The sequence below is a fragment of the Siphateles boraxobius genome, unplaced genomic scaffold, assembly GCF_051911475.1.
Source record: "Siphateles boraxobius isolate OS27281-9 unplaced genomic scaffold, OSU_SipBor_1 13, whole genome shotgun sequence".
Taxonomy (NCBI): domain Eukaryota; kingdom Metazoa; phylum Chordata; class Actinopteri; order Cypriniformes; family Leuciscidae; genus Siphateles; species Siphateles boraxobius.
The window spans coordinates 25229567-25252253 of NW_027508733.1; the positions used below are offsets into that span (position 1 = coordinate 25229567).

Genomic DNA, 22687 nt, shown 5'->3' on the forward strand with positions numbered 1-22687 from the left:
TAAATCTTATGAGACAAAGAAGTGACACTAAATACACTGATTATGGGCCATCAGTGAGAATAAAGGGGGTTGAGTAAGTAATTTGGGGATTTTGTCCTGAGATTCCCTCGACTGACAGTCAGTAAAGATCGTGGCAGGCCGAGACGGGGCACATGACATCAGATTGAGTTCTCCAGCAGGGCAAGCGCACATTCGGCTCGTGTTTTGCTCGGTGTTGGTGGAAACGTAGCAACCAGTCAGTTTTAATTGACAGCAAATTTTAAATGCTGAGGAGGAGGTTGAAAAAGCCAAGATAACATTAGAAAAGGGAGCCATGAAATGTGCATGAACATAGCACAGCAGATACAGCATATTTTATATTATATCTACATTTATTACCAAAAATGTCAACAAATTATTTAGGAAAATTACTAATATAATATAATATAATATAATATAATATAATATAATATAATATAATATAATATAATATAATATAATATAATATAATATATGTCCTAAAATAATAAGAAATCAATAGATTTTGGAAATATTATTCTATTCTATTATTTACACATTTATTAATAATAATTATATTAACAGAAATTATTCTAATAATATAATATGATATAATATAATAATCATAAAATAATCATAAAAAGTAAACACATTTCTGAAAATATTCAATTCTATACAATTCTATAATATTCTTTCAAAATTTATAACCAAAATGTCAACAAAATGTATGAATAAAATTATCTTATATTATATTCTTCTTCCAAACTTCTACATTTATAACCAAAAATGTAAACAAAATGTATGATAAATAACTAATTCTATTCTATTCTGTTCTGTTCTATTCTTTCTAAATGTATTACCATAACTGATAATAAGCAAATAATCTAAGCTAATAATATGTCCGAAAACTTCCTATTAAACTTATTTGTGCTCAGCAGGACCTCTGCACTGAAGTGCTTTTTCTGTCCTCCCTTTATCAAGCAAAGAAAAATGAGGCTCATTACGGAGCATTACGTTTCCCTCTCAGCGCTGAAATGGAGGACGGACACATTAAGAGCACATTTCTGTGATATAATCAGAGAGGACAAACTTCCTCCTGCTCAGCCAAGAAGCCTGGATTGGAAGCAGGTGCAGGTTCATTAGAGCAGAACTCTCACAATCACGACTGCTCTCTTCCTCTCCGCATGAAGCGACAAGTGGACTTTTTCAGTCATGTTACCCTTAGCCACATTACATGCGTAATTATGGACAGTGATTGCACTCGAGGTATGAAAAGGATGTTTAATGTGTGCGTTTTGTTTGAACAGAACACTGAGGCGCAATAGGAGCATCAAATTGTCAATCAAGCCAAAATTGTCTGAGGTTTAAACCATTTTCTTCATTGAATCTGTCTTCAAATCGAATTCCACTGAAAAATCCACCGCATGCTTATTGTGTAATAAATGTGCAGTTTTAGATTTTCTTTATTTTACAATGACACATTTTACAATTTACTTTTTATCATTTTGTTTTTTTTCAAAACTTGGCAGCCATTTTGTATTTTGGGTGTTGAATTACAGTGACATGTTTTCTGATACTATTTGGATTGTTATGGAGGTGAATTCAGTTGTGCAAGTCTGAAATTTAGCTATATGTCGTATTTCTAGTAGATATATAAAATTCTGAAGAAGAGATGTTACTGACTGCAAAATGCAGAAGAATGACGCTGTCAAATTACTCTAGTTGAGTTTATCATTCTGTTCCTGCCTAGAGTTATTTTTCTATGTTGAACACCGTTTCAACTTTTGTGATTCTGGGTCTGTTGGTAATTTAACTGATGCTGGCTGGTTCTCAATCCATTTTTTTGTATAATGGGCACATCGTTAAAGTGTCACCCTCTCAACACCTGCCGTTTCTGAGAAAACACTAAAAACATGATCCACTCTCGATCCGACAGCCGGAGTGATTTACGTCTGATTGGGGTTGCTTTAAAGATGGATCCCATATGGTCAATGCAACTGTAAAACTCTCACTCTTTGTCTAATTAAAGTTGACTCTCATTGTTTTGAATAATGTAGGTATCATATGTAAAGTTATATATTTTTAACTGTTTTACATTTTTGTGTGCATCTTATTTATTTAAACATAATATTTTGAATAGTTTGTAGCTCATTTTTTAAAGGTCAACTTGACTGTTGTACAACTTTTAATGTTTATCTTCCCCAACTCTGTTCCAAACAGATGTTCAGCAACAGATTGAGTATTTGTTCTCCTCCATTCAGATTGATCGGCTGTGTTCTCATTAGGCGAAGCAAATCATGCCAGCAAATTTAAGAAGGAATTGTTTTTTTAAACAAGCTTATTGTACTTCTGCCTCTCCCACACTTCTTTTGTCGCTGTCTGTAGCCCCGCGGTATCTCTGAGGTATCGTCAAATGTGCCTCCAGTGACACTGTTTTGGCTAATTTGTATAAACTTTTTTTTTTATTCGCCATTGTTTGCATGCATGTCTCTAATTTGTCCTTTTGAAATTTCCTGCTTGTCTTGGATACGGTTTGATGAACAAGCCCTGGCGAGGGCTTTTTTTTCTCTAGTAATTGAGCTGAGGCCATTAGGAGATGAGTCCAGGCTGTTGGTGCTGGGGCTGTTTTTGAAGTGAGAGGAGGTCATTTGGCCGAACCATTGTCCAGCAACGTCCTCTTCGACCCCACATCCCAGGCTCTAGGGTCGGACTTCAGGGCTCAAGTTCCTCTGAATGCAGGAGCAGATGGTGAAGTGGTTGCTTCATTGGAAACAAACAAAGCAAAACCAACAAGAGAAACACAAGAGGCTCACCAGGACATACCTCCATAGTTCCTGTCTGCGCTTTTAAATTACGTCAGCGTAAATACTTTAGACACATCCTTGCCTTTAAAGTATTAGTTCAACTAAAAATTTTAATTCCATCATTATTTTACCCTCATGTCTTGAATTCTTGGAATATAATGTATGAGTTTTATGGAGTACATTTATGGTGCTTTTGTGTCATTTATGAATCTTGTGGATAAATTACATTGAAAAGAGCAGCCAGTTCAATTATTAAAAATTCACCTTTTGTGTCCCTAAGAAGAAATGAAGTTATACAGGTTTGGAATTATTATACTCTAATTATATAATAATGAATAATTATGCGAACAATTGTCATCAAAATCACCAACATCACATGCAGTAAATCTCATGTGAAACACATTTGGGAAATGGGACTCTGGAGAAAGATGGAGCATTTCCCCCTTCTAAATTCCTTACTCAGCTACTTGCATCCCATTTTATGAGCCTTTTGAATGACATTCCTTGTCCCCCACGATTGTTCTGGAGCTGAACACGGAGTTATCTCTTCCCTAAAGGAGATGTAGAGGTGCGCATACTTGAACTCTGTGTGAGGTAAACTACCATCCATCTAGGCAATACTCTCTAATTGATTTTCCCTGCAGTCGGTAAACATGAGTTATGCATCCTTAGAGTATTGGTCCATTTTCACAAGCTATTTCTGCTAAACATGGGCATCCAAAAGTCCAGATATCATTTTAGGCATTTATTTCACCATAGTAGATAACTTGGCACTCATTCAAACAAAGGCTCCTCATTGGTCTTGTGCATAACCGACCCATGCAGCAATAATTCCCAATCCTTCCCCTGCATCTAAAAACAAATGTGCTCCTTTTATCTTCCATCCAAGGCCAGATTAGTCCTCATTAATCCCTGGAGTGTGTAACTATGACAGAGATAAAGTTAGCACTAAACTAGATGCTAATGGTGACCTTGGCTGTGCCCATCAGGTTAATGTTTCCATGATACGTTTCTCTGGCAATGCTCTGGTCACAAGAGAGCTGATTGTTCATTTCCCGTATCTGCCACATCCTGTTTATCATGATGAGATCTTATTTGAAATATATTTAGTGATCTTACTCAACTGGCCCTAGAACTGTAGGATTGGTTGTAGGATGTGGATGTGTGGTTTCTTGGCCTTCTTGTAAGCACATCTATGGTTCATAGGGGTGCTCGACACAACCACATTACATGCAGTATATGCATTACATCAGGGGTGTCCAATCCTGTTACTGGAGGGCCACCATCCAGCAGAGTTTAGCTCCAGCCCTAATTAAACACACCTGAACCAGCTAATCAGGGTTTTAGGATCACTAGAAACTTCTAGGCCAGTGTGTTGGAGCTAAACTGCACAGGAAAGTGGCCCTCCAGGAGAAGGATTAGACTGAATAACATCACTACAGAATCAAGAAGAACACGAGACGTGCAGCATTTGGAATAGGACCAGAGAGAAGCTAACCCTTTTCCAAATCAAGTACTATATGCAGACTTGCATACTTATGACAGTTGTTGTGTATCTGTAAAGTCCAAGAGACTACAGGGAGTCCCATATGTCATTTGATGGTTCAAAAGGGTTCTCACAATCACCCTAAATTGGTGTGTAACTTACATTAGTCTACTACCCAGCAGTCCATGCGACAATATGTCACCAAAGCGTGGACATGGCGGGAGGCTTTAGGGTGCCCTTTGGGAGCTGTAGGTGAATGGCACATTCAGTCTTGGATACGGGTGAGCGGGTCTAAGCCTGAGGTGAATTCTCCGTTTGTTTTGTGTCTTTGCCTGAATCAACAGTATGCGGGTGGGTAAGCCATCTGCTGACAGATAAACTCAACGGCGTGGAGAAGGGGGTGACAGAGGCCAGAGTGCAGGGGTAGATTGACCACTGACCCCATCCCCCTCTCTCTCAATCCTGACTTTCATCACAACATGTCCTTCCAACCCTCTCTGACCCACTGTCTCACGACAAGTGTCATTAAATCTGGAGGAATGCTCCTACTGAGAAGACGACAGGGAATAAAACTGAAAAAAGAAGGGAGGATGGAGAGGAGAAGCGAGAATGGCACAGTTGGTAGCTGGTATGTTGCTCATAGTAGGTTAAGCCAAAGGTCCTGTCCCAAATGCCACCCTCACCAGTTGCTGTTCTGCTCGAACACCACACTTTATGCTCTGTACACATTGTACGATTTTGGGCTATCCCAGACGAAAGATGACCAATAGACAATTTCTGTGGTCGTTGCTCCTAAATGGTGGTCATACGTCGTACATTTAAAGAGGTTAAAAGACGGGTGTTATCATGGTCTTGTGACCAAAGATAGCCTGCGATAATTTTCTGACAGTGTCAGAAATTTAGCATGATCATCTCACAGTGTGTTTGCTGCTATACGTCTACTGACTAGCCAATAAAAATGCAACATGAAATGGCATATTGATTGACGCGACATGGCGCTAAAACTTAAGCAAAAGCTCCACTAGTAAAAATGTCAAGCCAAGTTGGCCTATTTTGCGAAGAAATTTAGCATGATTATCTCACAGTGTTTGCTGCTACAACCTACGTCTACTGACTAGCCAACATAAGCAACATAAAATGACTAGCAACATAAAATGGCGTATTGATCATGACGCCAAAACTTAAGCTCAAGCTCCATTAGCAAAATCTAGTTAATCTTGAAGACCCTTCTTAATCATAAAATGGGAAATGAGATACCCTATGGATTATGGACATCATGGACTTGCACAAACAAAGGCTACAGTCCACATGAAGCGTGCCACTTGGGACAAGGTCCATAGACCCCTAGAATTTAAGCCAAGGTGTTTTAGCATCTCTAATAAACTTGACCAAGATGGTCCACTAGGTTCACTTCAGACTTACCCACTGCTAGTCTAGCAGATCAACCAACTTAGCCAGCTAATAGCTGTAAATTACCAACTGGAAACCTTGTACACCTAACAGAATAACTTGCGTTATCTGTATTTTCCAGCTTAAATCGGCCATTTGAGCTAATGCAATGAGGTAATCACACCCAGGTCTGAATGAACAACTGACTGGTGGCTTTCAGCAGATGAAATAACAAGGTGATCCTGATCAATATGACAGAAAACGGGAAAGAGAGAGATAGATGCCTCCCAGACCACCATGCTCTACCAAAGCCTTTGTAAACTCTTCACAGCAGCTGCCTTCGATATGGAGTGGCTTTTGTGTTCGGGTAAATGTTTGTTTTTTGTCACACCAACAAACACATTTGAGGGATTGTGGTTTGCCTTAACACTACCATGACCCCTGTCAAGATGGCTTTAACTGCCAACCCGCAGGGTGAAGGGTCTCATGGCTTTTGTATTGGATTTGTTAAAGAAGAACTCCTAGAGATCTTACTCTGCGGTTTAAATGTTCTAAGCACATTCAAGAAGCACTTACAGAAAGCAAACAACCACAACAGGGGGTTATGGGGTCACCTAGAAGTTTGTTGGTTTTGGTGATAAATGGATCATAATTTAAGAAATGTTTTTGCAGAGGGTATAAAATATCTCAAGGAAACAAAGCCTGCATATGTGTAGATGCAATCTGACGGTCAGTTAAACTAGCAGGGAATAAACACTCCAAACTCATCTGGAGCTCAGATAACACATCATCTTAATGACTTCCTCTCAGACACATTTTACTGCCCCGAACAAGAAAAATACTCTCAGGTAGTTGGATGAGGGTATGTTGGTACAGCAGTCCTGGTGTGGTGACTGAAATATAGACTCTTTTGCACACGCACACACACACTTTCCTCCACCTGGTCTTTCTGCTGTTTATTTACTCTTCCTCTTAACGAGTTTTGTGATTCATAACCCAACGCTAATGACCGTTTTGGAGGGCAAATATTTACATATGAGACTACTGCAAAGCCATAATCGGTGTGTTAGAAGAATATGAGCTTGTGTCAAACGGGCGCTCAAGGTAAAGTGCAGGACAAGCTAAGCTACTTAGCTACAAAATTGAATGAATTTGCTAATCTGCAGTACGCAACTAAAACATTCTCAGTTGGTTGGCATATTGGTAACTGTTGGTTATTTGCTCTTTTTAAGAGGTTTATTAGATGCTTATACACAAATATGCAGTGGTGTGTAGATTACTACAAATTGTAATCTGTTACTGATTCCAAATTACATGACAAAAACTGTGGTTAGTAACGTAATCCATTACATTACACATTTTAGGTAATATAATCTGACTACTTTTGGATTACTTTTAGATTACCTTTTGTCCTAACTCATTTATCACATTGAATTGAATAGGATTATCTTATACTATATTGATATAAAAATACAAAGAGAAAGAAAATATATTTAAAAAATGTATCAACAACATGGAGTGCATTCAATATTACATTATGTCAGGTTTTCCCAGACTGGAGATTGTGAAGGAACTGCAGTTTTTTTTAAAGCTAATCATTTAAAAAATCACATATATTTTTAGATTAAAATAATTTTAAAATAATAAAAAAACGTAAATTATGAACCCCTTACTGTCCTTGTATGAATAACATCTAATCATGTAATCAATAGAAAAGTAACTGTAGTCCGATTACAAGCAATTTCTGAGAAAAACTGATGATATTTTAAATCACCCAAAAAACACATTATGTTTTATAATAAAATATAAGAGTGAAGCAGAGATATAAAATGGAAGACAGACAACTGGAAATATTAGTTGATGTTCTTTAAGGTAATGTGTTTTTATTTTTCACACCTGGTCACTATCTACTCTTGATTTGTTATACCTGATACATTTTACTATCTCTTATTGTTTCCTTATAGAAAAATATTTGTTAAATGTATACTAGATGTTCCTAATGGATTTTACTTAGGATATTCTGGGGAAAATATTGTCCAAACATGGCTGATGTTGACGTTATATGAATGAAGATGTTTAGAGGTCGCTGATCCATGTGTTTACTAGAGCGAGATCTTTAGTTATCTTTACTACAGAAGCAATAATAAACAGTCATGTACCATAACAATGGATCGAGAGCTGCTATCAGACGGAGGGTTATCTCAGATCACTGCTTTCTATCTGGCGCCAATAATCTACACAGAATGTAAATTTTCTGTTGAGACATGGTTGATTGGATTTTTCAGGCATAAAATGATTTGTGTGTGTAAGCAGAGGTTTGGCCAATTCATGTGTTTGCTTATCTAAAAATGTAATGCACTAGTGTTAATATTATCTATTCGTGGAAAAGAGATACTTTAACACTCCTTTTATCTCAATCCCTTTATCTCAATCTCTTAATCAGATGTAAATAAGAGTCTTCTTCCACTTAAAACTGATTTTCGTTTGACAGATGGAAAACTGGGTGGAAAAATCCCACAGGCTAACATTTAAAAGGGATCCTACACATTTCTAAGGTTCATAACATCATTGATGGCCCATTTATACGAAGGGAAGACGCAGATATTTCCCTGTGGTTTGGCCTCTCATTTACACGAAAACCCAGTTTTTATCACAGAAAACAATTATTTCTAAAAACTCCGGCCAAAGTGGAGATTTCTGAACGCCGGTTATGTGTTGCCGTGTCAACTGGGAGAAACAGGGTTCTCAAAGTCACATTACGCACCAGAAAATGCTTAACGTCATGTGAGCGACCAGTTTGGCATAGTTATGATGGCGCTCGACGGCGTATTTATGCGGGTTGATGTAAATGACAACTTTTTTGAAAACGATGTTGTTTGCAGGATGTTATTATTGAAAATGTGGCCTGAGACTTGAGGATGGAACCAGTAATGGGTTTATTATCATCATAGCAAAACTCAAAACTCCAGCTGCCTAGCAACCACACATAGCACTCTAGCAATGCCCTAGGAACCACTCAGAACACCCTACCAACACCTTAGCAACCGTCTGAACATTGCAAGTTTTGCATACTAGTTTTCCATCTAGATTTCCTCTGCAAATGTGGAGTGAAGTCATAAAATATTTCTGGTTGTTCTTGTGCAGAAACAAATGTGTCCGCCTGTTTAAACATTTAGATTTTAATCACCGAAACAGTTAGCTGTTACAAATTCACATCTGCGATTACTGCCAAGGTCGTGACATATGAACAGCTGCCCAATGCATGCGTCAAGCCACTCACAAACAGCAGCCAAATTCAGTAAAACTAACCCGCAATCTGTGTTACTTGACTTTGATGAATCATCTTCAATTTCCTGCATCTGGAAACTTAAATGCTCCACTGTGCCTTAAAGTAGAGAAGGAGTCGAGACCAGACCAAGACTAGACGCATCAAGAGCCAGATCCAGACCAGGTTTACATTTCAATGAGAGAAAATCCTGAAATCACAGTTATCGCTGATGTGAGACGTTTCACTGATTAGAGAAAATCATCTAAACATTGTTTAAACAGATAGTCACAATTGTTATGCAACAAAAGCAGAAAAGCAACATGGTAAACTGAGAGAACACAAAACCCTTTTTTTTGGACAAGATCAAATCTCCTTAATTATCCTTAGCATTAACAAAATACTTATTCATTCAAAAACAGTTCATTGGGTTAAATAGACATTGTCTAAAACAAAAGGAAATTCATCAAATCAAGTCTATTTATTAAGACTTGATTTGATGAGTTTCCTTTTATTTTAGACAATATTTATTTAACCCAATGAATTGTTTTATGGTGTTTACTATTGAACACCATTTACAGGGAGGATCAAACTGATTAAAAGAAACAGAAATTCTGGCCAGTTGGTCAAACTCAGCTTTAGTTAAGGGAGGATTTAAGAGTCTTGTCAGGTCTCTCTCTCTCTCTCTCTCTCTCTCTCTCTCTCTCTCTCTCTCTCTCTCTCTCTCTCTCTCTCTCTCTCTCTCTCTCTCTCTCTCTCTCTCTCTCTCTCTGTTAATGGTTGGATTAAAGGCTTTGGCATTTGGACTTTATTGCCATTGGATATCTGTAAAGCCTATTCCAGTTGGAGCTGTCGCCTGATTACTCCATTAAAATGAGCTCTGGAAAACTTCCTTACCGTAGTCTTTTATTGTTTCTCAGAAATAGATTTGGACTTTAGAGTAGAGAATTAGAGTATAGGAGTATCCTATCTCAGTGAGGCTGATAGAGAGATGGAAACAGTCGTAATTGCAGATTATAAATTGTAGAAAATCAAATTCTACTTTTGCCTCTTCTTGAATGGTAAACAGGTGGGATCTGTCACTTTATTGACCCAGTCATTACCTAAAATGCTTTTAATACGCACGCGTCAGTGAATGCAAAAAATAAAAGAATCCCTTCTAATCCCTTCTCTTTCCCGTTGTTCCCCTTTCTCCCTCTTTTTCCTTGACAAGTACCACTTTACAGAGGCAGCGTCGCTCACTGAATTCCGATCAGAATTCCCCGAACCTCTGATTGCTGCAAACAATGCCTGAACTCCCAGACTCCAGCCTGGATGTTGAGTTTGGACTCCCCTTCTCCTTTTCTTTATTCCGAACACAAATGTTAAGGCAACGTTCAGAGGCCGTTCTAACTAAGGGCACGTTCACAAAGATGGACAAACTTCCAGAGGTCTCCGTCTGGGTCCGGCTTTGAACCATGAAGTGTGAAAGCGCATTCAGAGGAAGTTGTTCGCCTCAGACTATTCACACATCCACATTAACATGATTTCAAATAGAAAGGTTGAAGGTCAAACTCAACCACCATTCTTTGTGCGAGTGCCTCCTTTTCTGTTTAAAGCCATTGTGTGTAATAAATGGTTATTCCTTCCTTTACACGTTGAGAGATGTTTCAGATTATTATTTAAATGCCACAAAGACGTTTGATTTATATAGGCTAGCTACACCACATTAGAGTAACATGTTACAGGTTTCCTCATAGGCGGCTACAAGATGGCAGCCATTAATCTAACTTGTTTCTCTTTGTCCTGCTCACACACGAGAAACACCCACTTACTTGTTGGAAATGATCTGCTAAATGAGTTCATTGAAGAAAGCCTTTAAGAAAAACAAAGGATTATGGGTAAAACTGAAAAAAGTTATACTATTACTGTAAGGCAAATCAGAAATTGCTTACTGATTAATATTTTGGCTATTAAGTCTCTAGTGTTCCATTTCGTGGTCTAACATAATTGGGATTGACTCAAAATATGTACATTTGTGTGGAAAAATATTTGTGGTTAAAAACATTTTATATGTTTGCGTTGCTTAGTCTTCAGGAACATCTGAAATGTGACAAACAATGCACAATTTTAGTCGTTATTTACAGAAAACGCCTCTACATTGCAATATGCGGAAGTGCATATTAGATTTGAGGGATACTATGAAGGGGAAGATTTTTTAGCGAACAATGAAGATCATATGGCTTTGGAACAATGTGAGAGTGAGAATTTTCTTTTTTGGGTGAACTGGCCCTTTAAGAACTAACAACTTAACTAAACCCATCATAGCTCAGGCTTAGATCTGTTTCTTCGCTGACAGACTGCAATCTATAATTAAAGGGTGCGATTAAGACATGTCACACACTGTGTGTGTGTAGCCGTGTAGAAAAAGAGAATAATTTGTCAGGGCAGAAGAGTTTAAATCCTGCCATGTACCCTTTCACAGTACCCTCTCAGTCTGAGTTATGACCGCCCAGACCTCTTAGGGTCAATCTCTCGCGCACACACTCACAGAGACGTGTCTGGCCTCCGGGCCAGGCTGCTTATCAAAGGCTCAGCTGCTGATTGTTCTATTTGCCAGCGATTTCAACCTTTCACCAACTCCTGCTTGTCTTGGATTTGTCGTAGGCGGCTGGTGAGAGTGAGAACTTAATGGAGCCATTTATGTGAACATGTATGTGTACTGTAGATATCAGAACACTAGAGTGAAGACATAACAGGACTTCACAAACATGAAAATGTTATCAAATAATCGTGAGGAAATTACGTAATTCAGTCAATCGTAGCACATTCTGCTTGAATTAGCGTTAGCCGTAAGCGTTTTTGAGCCTTAATTAGTAGAACATAAGTTCCTGTGGTAATGTTAGCTGTAAAAATGTTTTTCCAAAATATCACTGCATAACACCTCAGCGTCTTTCTAATCAAGTTTGTGTTTTAGTGAAACATGTACCGAAGTTGAGGTGGATTGAATCTTTTTTGGCAGCGAGTGTGAATATTTAATGAATATTTTTCCTCCTCTCAGTGAAACCTGAGTCATATTTTCACAGCTGGTTAAATAATAACCCTGAGTGCTTCGTCAACTATGCCGTAATTTTTCTATTAAATCTCAATTATGTAAAAGGCTTTCTGATTTCTGAGCTGCTATCTGTGAAACAGCTAGTCATTACAAGTGTTTAACACAAAGAAAATAAACAAAACTGAAGACATATCCCGGAATAGACAGGAAGCTACATGCCATGCTGAAGTCAGTCTTTATCAAATCTACTTAGATATCTACAGTTATTGGCATGTCATACTCAAAGATTATTAGCTAGCTGAGCTATCAACTACTCTACAGAGACATTAGCTACGCTCTCTGAAGAAAAAGTAGGCCTATGCTGTCTTACAAGCTACATGATAAAATAGTAAAAAGTTAAAACTGTAAACATTTCGTAGTACTTTAAAGACATTCTTTTAAAATTCCCCTTTGATATCTAAAGTTTTTGGCAAGCTATACTCAAAAATATTAGCTGAGCTAACAACAACTCTACATAGACATTAGCTAAGCTATCCTGAAGAGAAATTAGCTAGTTGCCTTACAAGCTACATGATAAAATAAGTAAAAGTTAAAATTGCGTAAACACGTTGGAGCATGATTTTAGTCAGTCTTTATAAAATATTCTTCAATTTCTAAAGTTTCTGACAAGCTATACTCAAAAATATTAGCTAGCTATCAACTTCTCTAAAAAAAACATTAGCTAAGCTACTCTGAAGAGAAAGAAGCTGCCTTACAAGCTAAATGATAAGCTAAAATTGTGTAATAAAATGGATAATTAATTACACTTCTTGAACGTTAAAGGGGTAGTTCACCCAAAAATGGAAATTCTGTCATTTAGTCTACTAACCTTGTTGTTCCAAACCGGTATGACTTTTTCTTCCATGCAACACACACACACACAAATATTGTGTAAAATGTGTTGTGTTTCTGTCCATACAATAAAAGTTACTTTCAAATATATATTCTTTAGTGTTCCAAAAACCAAAGGAAGTCATACAGTTTTGGAGCTAACTAAAAAAAAATATAAAAAATTGTCAAGAGCCGTGGTTGATTGAAGCCCAGCAGGCCTTTCTTGCTCAGTTTGACGTACATTGACAACTACATAAAAAAATTGTCTAATGCACTCCTAGATTGTTTCAATCAAAGAACCCCCGCCTCGTCTCTGCAGGCGTCTGCTGCCCGCCGCGTCTATCGTGGCATTTGATCTACACTGTGTTGGTTAAAGCATATCACTGCCACGGTGCTTCAACAGCGGATGCCTGTTGTTCCTGACCCGTTCTTTGGTTTATAGAGAAGGCCTGGTTCTGTTCGTTGCGCTCACACTGTCATCTCCTCCACGGGTGGTAATATGGGCCCAATTATGAGAGTGTGCTCCAAGACAGAGTTCAGTGAGCATAAACCTTCAACTTGTACAACACCTACCCACATGTTGGATACATGTATGAACCATCAAAAATTACAGCCACATACGCATAAACAAAATCAGCACAGAAGAGCTTTTACAGAAGAGCTTTATCATGTTCTAAGGGGTTCCTAGGGTGTAGCTAAGGTCTTCTGCGTATTTTTTTTATGTTGCTATTTGGTTGCTAGGGTGTTTTGGGTAATTACCAAGGTGGGGGTCTGTGGTTACTAAGGGGCTCTGAGAGGCTGTTAATTAGCTTGACAATCACCCTGAACACCCTAGTAACCACATAGAGACACACTAACAAACCCTCAACACACCTTTAAGCAATCGTAGTGTGCTGGTGATCTGGATGGTTGTCTCAGTGTTACTATGCAGTTAATGAAGTGTTTTGAGGCATTATTAGAGTCTTGCAATGTGGTTGCTACAGTGTTATAGGTGTTTTATTTGGTGTGGTTCTACCATTACCAAGATTCTCTGAAGTGTTGCTCCTGGTATGATGTTATGCGGTTGCTAGGGTGTTGCCATGTGGTAATTAAGGTGTTCTGAGTGTTTTTAACATGCAGCTATGTGTTTTGTTTGGGTGTTTTAGGTGATTGCTATGGCATTGCTATACCATTACTAAGATTTTCTGAAGTGTTGCTGCTGGTGTGTTGTTATGTGGTTGCTAGGGTGTTGCCATGTGGTAATTAAGATGTTCTGGGTGCTGTTTAACATGTATCTATGTGGTTGCTATGGTGATCTAGGTGTTTTCTATGGTGTTGCTATACCATTACTAAGATTTTCTGAAGTGTATCAGCTGCCATGTGGTAATTAAGGTGTTTTTTAACATGTAGCTATGTGATTGTGAGGGTATTCTGTGATTGTCAAGGTGTTGCTAAGTTGTTACTAATGTGCTCTTCGAAGCTGTTAATAAATTTGGCAATCACCCAGAATACCATAGCAAGCAACAAACTAACCACACCTTGGCAACCAACCACATAGAAGCAACTGTAGTGCGTTGCTAGGGGGATCTGTATGTTGCCAGGGTGTTGTTATGCATTTGACAGTTTTTTGAGTTTTGCTTTGTTGTTGTTATGGTGTTCTAGGTTATTGCTATGGTGTTGCTATGCCGTTACTAAGATTCCCTGAAATGTTGTTGCTGGTGAGCAGAGCCGTTGAAAAACAGAGTTACGACACTCCCATAGACCGCCATGGGAACTTTGGAATGCGGAAGTAACGTGTGTCGTGGAGCAGCCGATAGTTCCAAACACTGATAGTTCCAGCACTGAACCCCATTCATTTTCAGTGTTTCCGAAGTACGCTCGCTGTTAAGTTGATGAAATTACTATATTTTTTACATTTGAATGCATTAGCTGTCCTCTCATGAATCTAGTCAGTAGTTGTAATTTATGTAGCCAACTTTAGTTAATGTTTATTGGAAGATAATAGTTAATTGCAGCTAGCTTATGTGATCAACACTTCATAACGTTAGCTACCAGTCAGAAATGTGTAAATACGGAGTTCATAGTTAAATGTGATGTTTCTTACTAACCAGTCAGTAACCATATCTCCAGTTTCATTTCAACTGACCACACTGTTAACGTTAATGCCGTCTCTCCTTCGTATTTACTACAATTTGCTGCAAATGGTCGTTGCTGTGCTGTAACTGTATTCTACGTTATGTGAGCACCCCATTTCCCTACAAAAATAAACACAAAAAAGTATTGGGAAAAAAATACTATTATATGCAAGCCATTTAAGTGTCAACGTAATAATCAATGTAATGAATCGCTACCACCTTCATAGCAAAATTTATTTAATTGTATTTTTGGGATATCCTAACTTTTCATTGTGTGACGTGTTGGCTGTGTTTTGAGTGGTGAATGCGAGTTGTTCCGGAGGTAACCTAAGTTTCTGAAATATCGACCTCTTTTGAATTGTCAACTGTCTATATTGTATCAGAGGACCTTTGCGATGCTTATACTGGTCTTCATTTGTACATGCACAGCGTAATTATTTATATTTTATGTTGGTTGTTTCAACCAATTTTCAAGCCCTGCCTGCTAGTTATAGTTAGCTAGCGCGACTTCGTCAGCTGTGACAGAATATACAGTATTTCGTTGTCACCCTGCCTCTCCAAATGAAAAACTAACATTAACAAAATGCAATAATGCAATAACAGCTTAAAAAGTACTTGGGTGTGTGTTTTATTTTATATTTACCGTTCAATAGTGCAATCGCTGCTGTCTGTCCCATAGAAGAACATGACAGCCAGCGTATGTTTTGGAACTATTGGGGCTTACATGAACCATGTGACAGCCATAGCGGCGAGATCAAAGCGTGTCACAACTCTTTCTCTCTATGGCTCTGCTGGTTAGTTGTTAGTTATGTGGTTCCTTACCAGGGTGTTGCAATAATAACTAAGGTGTTCTGAGTGGTTGTTAGGTTGTTGCTATGTAGTTGCTAAGGTTTTCTGGGTGGGTTTTAAGATGTTATGTTGTTTGTAAGGTGTTCTGAGGGGTTGTTAGTATGTTGATATACTAGGGAATAACTTATTACTTACTAAAACAAAGTCAAAAGAGCTCACCTCCAAGTTTCTATTAAAACCTGGTTTCTAGATCCAGCCCTTTGTAAGTCTACATACTTTTAATCGTAAATCCAATTGTTTCGCGAGCAATTCGATTTAAGGTAAGCACTATTTATGTCAAATAAAGGTAATCCTAACAAAATCTTTTTTTTAACGAGCCTCCTATAGCCAGAATTGGAGGTGCTTGATTTATAACACCAATGGAGTGTGAAACGACCACCATCCACCAGCCTTAATCCAGAGCTTCGGTCATAAAAGCGACAGAGGGATGTTGAGAGGAAAACCCAGAGAGTGAGTTTAAAAGGGCAAAACCCTAATCTTTAGAGACAGGACGTGTGTCACGGGCTTCCGTAGCTCCGCTTACCTTTATTGTTGTTTATTGTTGGCTATAAACTCTTGATGATCTTTGGGCCTGTGCGTTCCTCATAAAATGTCATTTAGATCCCTTAGGAATGCAAGGAGTGTGTCAGCGTGTGTTTTTTTCCCTCCTCTCCGCTCGACCTGAAGGTAAGAAGACACCTTTCAGTAAGACAGCTTTACTACACCCCCGCCCTCATTCCTGAGAAATCAGGCTTTAAGCTGTCTCATGGATTCCATTCCTGTTTATCCTAGCGTTATGTTAGCCTCCACTGATCCATAACCGGGAGAGAGAGAGAGAGAGAGTTTGTGCCGCATGTGCGCTTGAAGACAACATCAACTGGCTCAGATTGTTTACCTCCACCCATTGTCGGGCTACTTTGTGTGTTTGTCAGTGTCTGGTCTTGCTTGGCTGAATCAGAGGCCATTAGATGCAGTTTGGCTTGCCCAGATAAATGTTTAAATAAAAATAAAAATTCTGTCATCATTTACTCACCGTCAAGTTGTTCCAAACCTGTATGCGTTTCTTTCTTCTGCTGAACACAAAATAAATTAGTTTGAAGAATGTCGGAAATCAAACAGTTGATGGACCCCATTGACATAGATTTTTTTCTCCATATTATGGAAGTCCATTGGGTCCATCAACTGTTTGGTTAATCATATATTTTTTAAATATCTTCTTTTGTGTTCAGCAAAAAAAATCCTAAAAAGGGTTCTTATTCTTGAGATAATTCGGTAACGTCAAAAATATTGGGATCCATGAAGCCATGCCCGTCCAACTTTCTCACTTTCCCTTGGCTTTTAGTGTCAGATCGAACATGAGTGCATGTCTTCAGATGTTTATATTATATAGTTAGACATCCAGCACAAGGTTTGATTTTAAAAGCTAACAGCGAGAGGGAATTTTCCTTGTTGCAGGAATGAAAAACAGGGAGTATGTCATCAGCAGGAGCTAAATGGTGATTTTATCTTGATAATTTGTCCGATATTGTGCAGGCAGGGAGTATGTCTGTGTGTTTTTACCCGCGTTCATCAATCTTTAGGGTCATATTGAAACAGTGTTGATGCATCAGATATAATAGAAACCGTAAGAAGAGCCCTCACTTTTTGTTTGACTGTTACATGAGGGTTCACAGAAGAATACACATTCTTCAGCCTAAGTAAATGAAGTATGTGTATGAGTAAGCACTGCTGCCTATTTATGTTTAATGTAGTTTGTGACGCCATGGTTTCCCTGTGGGACACAGTAACCTCAAAACCCAGTCACTGGATACCTAGACAGCATTGTTGAGTTAACACACATAAATGAAAGACAATGCTTCTGTTGACTAGCCTGGTAATACCAAACTCTGCTACTTCGCTTTGCTTCATAGACAGAGTCTGGAATGGCATCATTGAAAAGTGTTGTCTTTATCCCCGGGGGGCGGAGGGGGGGGGGGGGGGGGATTTGGGGGGGCGCTTGTGTGAAGTATAAAATCATTGGTTACCCGTAAGCCAATCACGTTTGGTTATGACTTGTGGTATTCGCCAGCTCAGCCGCATGCGAACTTCCACTGTAAACACATGCATAATGTGAAAACGAAACCATCGAGCGAAATACCGGAGTGAACATGGCTGACCGAGTTTTGCTGCCTACTTAACCTGATCCTCCATGAGTGCAACCAAGGGGGACACAATCACAACTATCGCCTGGCCGGCCTTTGGCCTCCCCAGTTTCTCGCTGACGATCGGTAATATTTGATACATTAAACTTTTACCAAAACCTGTCGGGAGTAGGGCCACGACATCACCTCCATTCAAAATGTTTACCAAGCACTCTTCTTGTTCGGCCTTCAGTTTGGAAATGCCAGGAATATTCTCCACAACTGAGCGAATTGCGTCCTGTGTCTCCATATCCGCGGTGGTTTTCGATTTCCCCAATCTTAAACTCGGCGCTTAGCGTCTACGTCATGGCTCTCAGCCCGCCCTCTGTTCGTTGATTGGCTGGCTGTTTTCAGGCCAGAGAAAAACTGAGAGACATGTCGATGTCTCAGACTAAGTACAGATGCGAATTGAAATTGAGCGGAAGTACGATGTCTGACGTAGTCAGGCTATCTGTTGACTACAGTTTATTAAAAATTGCGATTTGAATACATCTCGGTTCACTGATATTACAAAAGTAGGTAACAGCAATGACATCAACTGTCAGTTAATGCATCTAAATGTAGATTAGGAATTTAATAATGAGCTCAGTCAGAGTTCTGGAAATCTCATCCTGTAGGTTTAGAGTTTCAGTTCCCATTTGCATAAAGAAAGTTAAAAAAATCCATTAGTGAAAATTGTAAAGGTATTATCACTGAATGTTTTCTTAATTTAAGGGATTTGCATCCAGCTGCAAAGATTTACTTAAGTTGAAACTAAAGCGTTGGTACTATTGCAGTCAAATCGCTTAGTCAGGATTAATGTCATCTAACATAAACGTTTGTAAATATAAATTGTGTGAGTATATATTAATTCAAAATAGATTTCTGAATAATAATCTTTTCTAACAATATAAATCTTTACTATTACTTTTTTTTTAATCAATTTAACAAAACAATTCTGAATTCTAATAAAAAATGACTGAACCCAAACTTTTTAATTGTAGTTTATATTGTTACAAAAGTTCTATTATAAATAAATGCTGTTCTTTTTTAAAACTTTTTATTCATCAAAGATTCCTGAAAAAAGGTATTGTAAGTTATAAAAAGTAGCACAACTGTTTCCAACATTGATTATAAATCAGCATATTAGAATGATTTCTGAAGGATCATGTGACACTGAAGACTGGAGTAATGATGCTGAAAATTCAGCTCTTCAGCTTTTGATTGTTCTACAACCCAGCCGAGACTTTTTACGTGATGTTTCCTACATGAGGGGTTAATCTACTGGTGTAACTTAATGAAGGGCGATCCCTTGGGCTGTCAATCAGATCTAATGACCCTTCCATTAAAACTCACAGTGCGATCTAATACAGAGAGTTCTGGAGTACTCCAGACATGATGATGTCATATCCTCTAAGAGGTTTGCCTCAGGGACGGTGAGTGGTTTCTAGTGAAAGTACAGGTCATCACAAACATGTATTCAATTAATATATCATTTAGTGGATCTGTTTTGGTTTTTATTGTTTTTACTCTTAATTTGGTTTTACACACGTGCTGACAGCTGCAACAGTACGACCAATTGATTGATTGAAATCCAAATCTAATTTAATAGTTAATTTAATCAAAAATAATATTACACATTTTTAAACGTGAGAAGTTTTTATGATCCACAGGGATTCATTCAACCAAGTGCATTGTTGGCCAAGTACTCAGAATGTGAATGTGAAAATGTTTCACATAGTAGTAATCACTTTATTACATTGCATTTAATTTAGAATGTTTTGTTACAACACACTCTCATGGCAATTTGTAACCATTTTAATTTAATTCTCTTTGTATGTTTTCATACGATCTGCTTATGCGCCATAGATGGTTAGATTTAGGGCTGGACCTTCATGCTTTTTTTAAAAATATGAAATTACCAACTTTGTAATAGTTTTCTCATGAGATTAGATTGGATTCAATATACATGCTATAAATGAAATGTGGTAATTTTGCATTTAATTCAAATTTGCATAAAACCTTTGTGCTTAATGACTGAAAAAAGTGATAGTCGTGGTCTCTATTACTGTGGCAAATTGCATTATAGGAGACAGCATTGTTATTGTGAAGACTGCATGTTTTGAAAATGTTATTTGATCTGTTTATTCTAAACACACTGAATTTGCATTCTGTGTACAGCTCGAATACTATATACTGCAGAAATAGTATGAGTAGTATGTTAATGTTGCATTACTTTATTCCATTGCCTTTAATTTAGCATGTTTGGTCTCAACACACTCATGGCAAATTGCAACTACTTTAGTGCATTTGTGGCTAATTCGATTGATTTTGTTCAATCTCATTCATACTGTACGTTTTCTTATGATTTGCTTACGCCGAATGTTATAGATTTCATGCTTAGATTTTTTTTTAAAAATCGTATATTTTCCGTACAAATGACATCATACGAATTTATATGAAAATTGGCATAAGATCAGGTTGGGTTCCATTTACATTTGGAAATAAAATGTTATTTTGCATTTAATACAAATTTGCATAAAAATTTTGCGATTAAATAAGTGATAATCATGATAATAGTGGCCTCTACTACTGTAGCGCATTGCATTGTGGGAGACAGTATTCTTTGTGGTTTGCTCAGTTGTATACCGCACAAGTGCATTGTCAAAAAAAATTCGATTCATATCGAATAGATACACGATACCAGCTGCGCTTTCTCTCCGACAGTTCACTCACTCGTTTCATTTGCTCCGGATGAATATTGTTGCTGTTACAGGGCTTGAATTTCACCATAGGATTGTTGCACGTATTGATTTTGTGCTTACACTCAAACTGCGCGCACTTGAAGCCGCCTCTCAGTACTAAATTGAGTTCATACAAAAATGTAATATATGGCCATATATGTACTTATATTTTAAATAGCATGACATATATCTATACATTTATTTGACTTATCTGAGAACACAATATATGCCTGCCACATATATGAACATTTATGTGTCCAAACATGTGAAGAAAATATTTGAGTTCATCCATATATGATACCAAATATCTGCATATATTACAGTATAGCATTGGTTTCTCGCATATATGGACAACATTAAGTATAAATATGTGACATAGATATTTGTTTCCCACATATTTAATAAATGTATGTAAACATACATGCATGTGATACTGATGCATTGAAATAAGTACATATATGCATATATACATATATGCGTCTTACATATATTTAACATTCATGTGCATATACTGGAAAATATATGGCACTTACATGAAAACGGCCATTTTTGCTATATTTTGAAATATATGTTTCATATATGTCTATGTCTTTTATATATATGAATTTTGCATACATTCTCATATAGGCAGCAGACATACATGGGCACTGACATTATATATGTAAATTACATATATTTACATATATTACATTTCTGTATGGGAATTTCGCTGCTTATTTCTTGTTAACAGTCAAATACACACAAAATAATGTTATATTGCCAGTCTTGACGAGTAGTAGTTATGTTTTAAGTGAACGTAAACAGTTAAGAAAGAAAATGCATGTGTAACAGCATAATGGATCTGTGCGTCAGGTCTTAAAGTGACAGCACCCTAATATACCTGCAGTCAAATTATGAGATAATATTAAAAATATCTATGTAGCATTTTTTTCCCATGGTATCGATGTCAAAATTGTGGCCAGTGAAAATGCTGTGTGGCTAGTAACTTAGGTTTACTACATACTGCAGCGATAGTATTAGTATGTTAATGTAAAGGCGGTATTTGATGAAACTGCAAACCGCCAGCCTCAAACGCTCACACACGCTGCTCATTTCTTCAGCTCACATAATAATTCCTGTACGGAGGCTCTCAGCGTCTGACATCTTGCTTATGTGATATTGAGTGAGTTTGTTCCTGAATTTCTGTCGCCCGCTTCACGATTTAGAGCTCGGAGGCGTTCACTTGTGTGATTTACAGGCGGGCAAACTTCACACATCTGTTAATATACACTTACTTCAAATGACTAATGAAGCTGATGAGTCCTCCTCTGTGTGGGAAGGAAGTATTTGTCTTGTGGTTAAAGAGAAAATCCTGATAGCCATTAGTTAAAGGTGTTTATCTTCAAGTAAGCGCCATGCATCACAAACAAGCACTTTTATCTCAGGATGAAAAGCTGCAGGTTTGGAGTTCAGCCAGAAACATCAAGACGGACCTTCGAAACATGTCTGTGATCATCGGGGCTGTAGAGAGAAACTGTCCTCCTTTATAGAGATGCATTTCTGTTAATTATGACTGATACTCTGATGGGTGTCAAGTTTTGGCCTGAGAAAAAGTCTAAAGTTTTCACCAGAGATCTGTAGCACGTCTAGGATAAGAAACGTGAAGTAAATCATATTGTGTTGTCGTTATTTAACAATTTGAGTATAACGTATGTATGTATTTTCTGTACTCCTCTTAAAATATTAATGTGTTAATAATCTAACAACAAAAAATTACTAAAATTTAAAAATCTTTTATAATCTGATATTAATATCAATTAAAAAATATATGTATTCATAGCAACAAATACCAAAAAAACAACAACAAAAAACATGTTATTTTTATTCATTTAATTTACAAATCCTTAAATTTTTCTATATATATGTTTAAAGGTTCTTTAATTATCAGTAATAACTTTTGAACTGTTTGAAACATTAAAACACTTTTTTTTTTTTAAATGCTTTTGCTTATTAAAATC

At 37.5% G+C, this 22687-nt stretch overlaps 1 long non-coding RNA gene across 2 annotated transcripts in view; it reads left to right on the forward strand.

Annotated features, from left to right (window-relative positions):
* LOC143736181 (uncharacterized) overlaps positions 1–22687 on the forward strand; it is a 91023-nt gene that overhangs the window by 49748 nt on the left and 18588 nt on the right. The window contains exons 2-3 of one of the 2 annotated variants that reach the window (XR_013203379.1): positions 5819–6043; positions 10155–10516. This is a non-coding gene — a long non-coding RNA (uncharacterized LOC143736181). Of the gene's footprint in view, positions 1–5818; positions 6044–10154; positions 10517–22687 lie in introns of those variants that run through there. The other variant, XR_013203378.1, reaches the window with a different exon arrangement.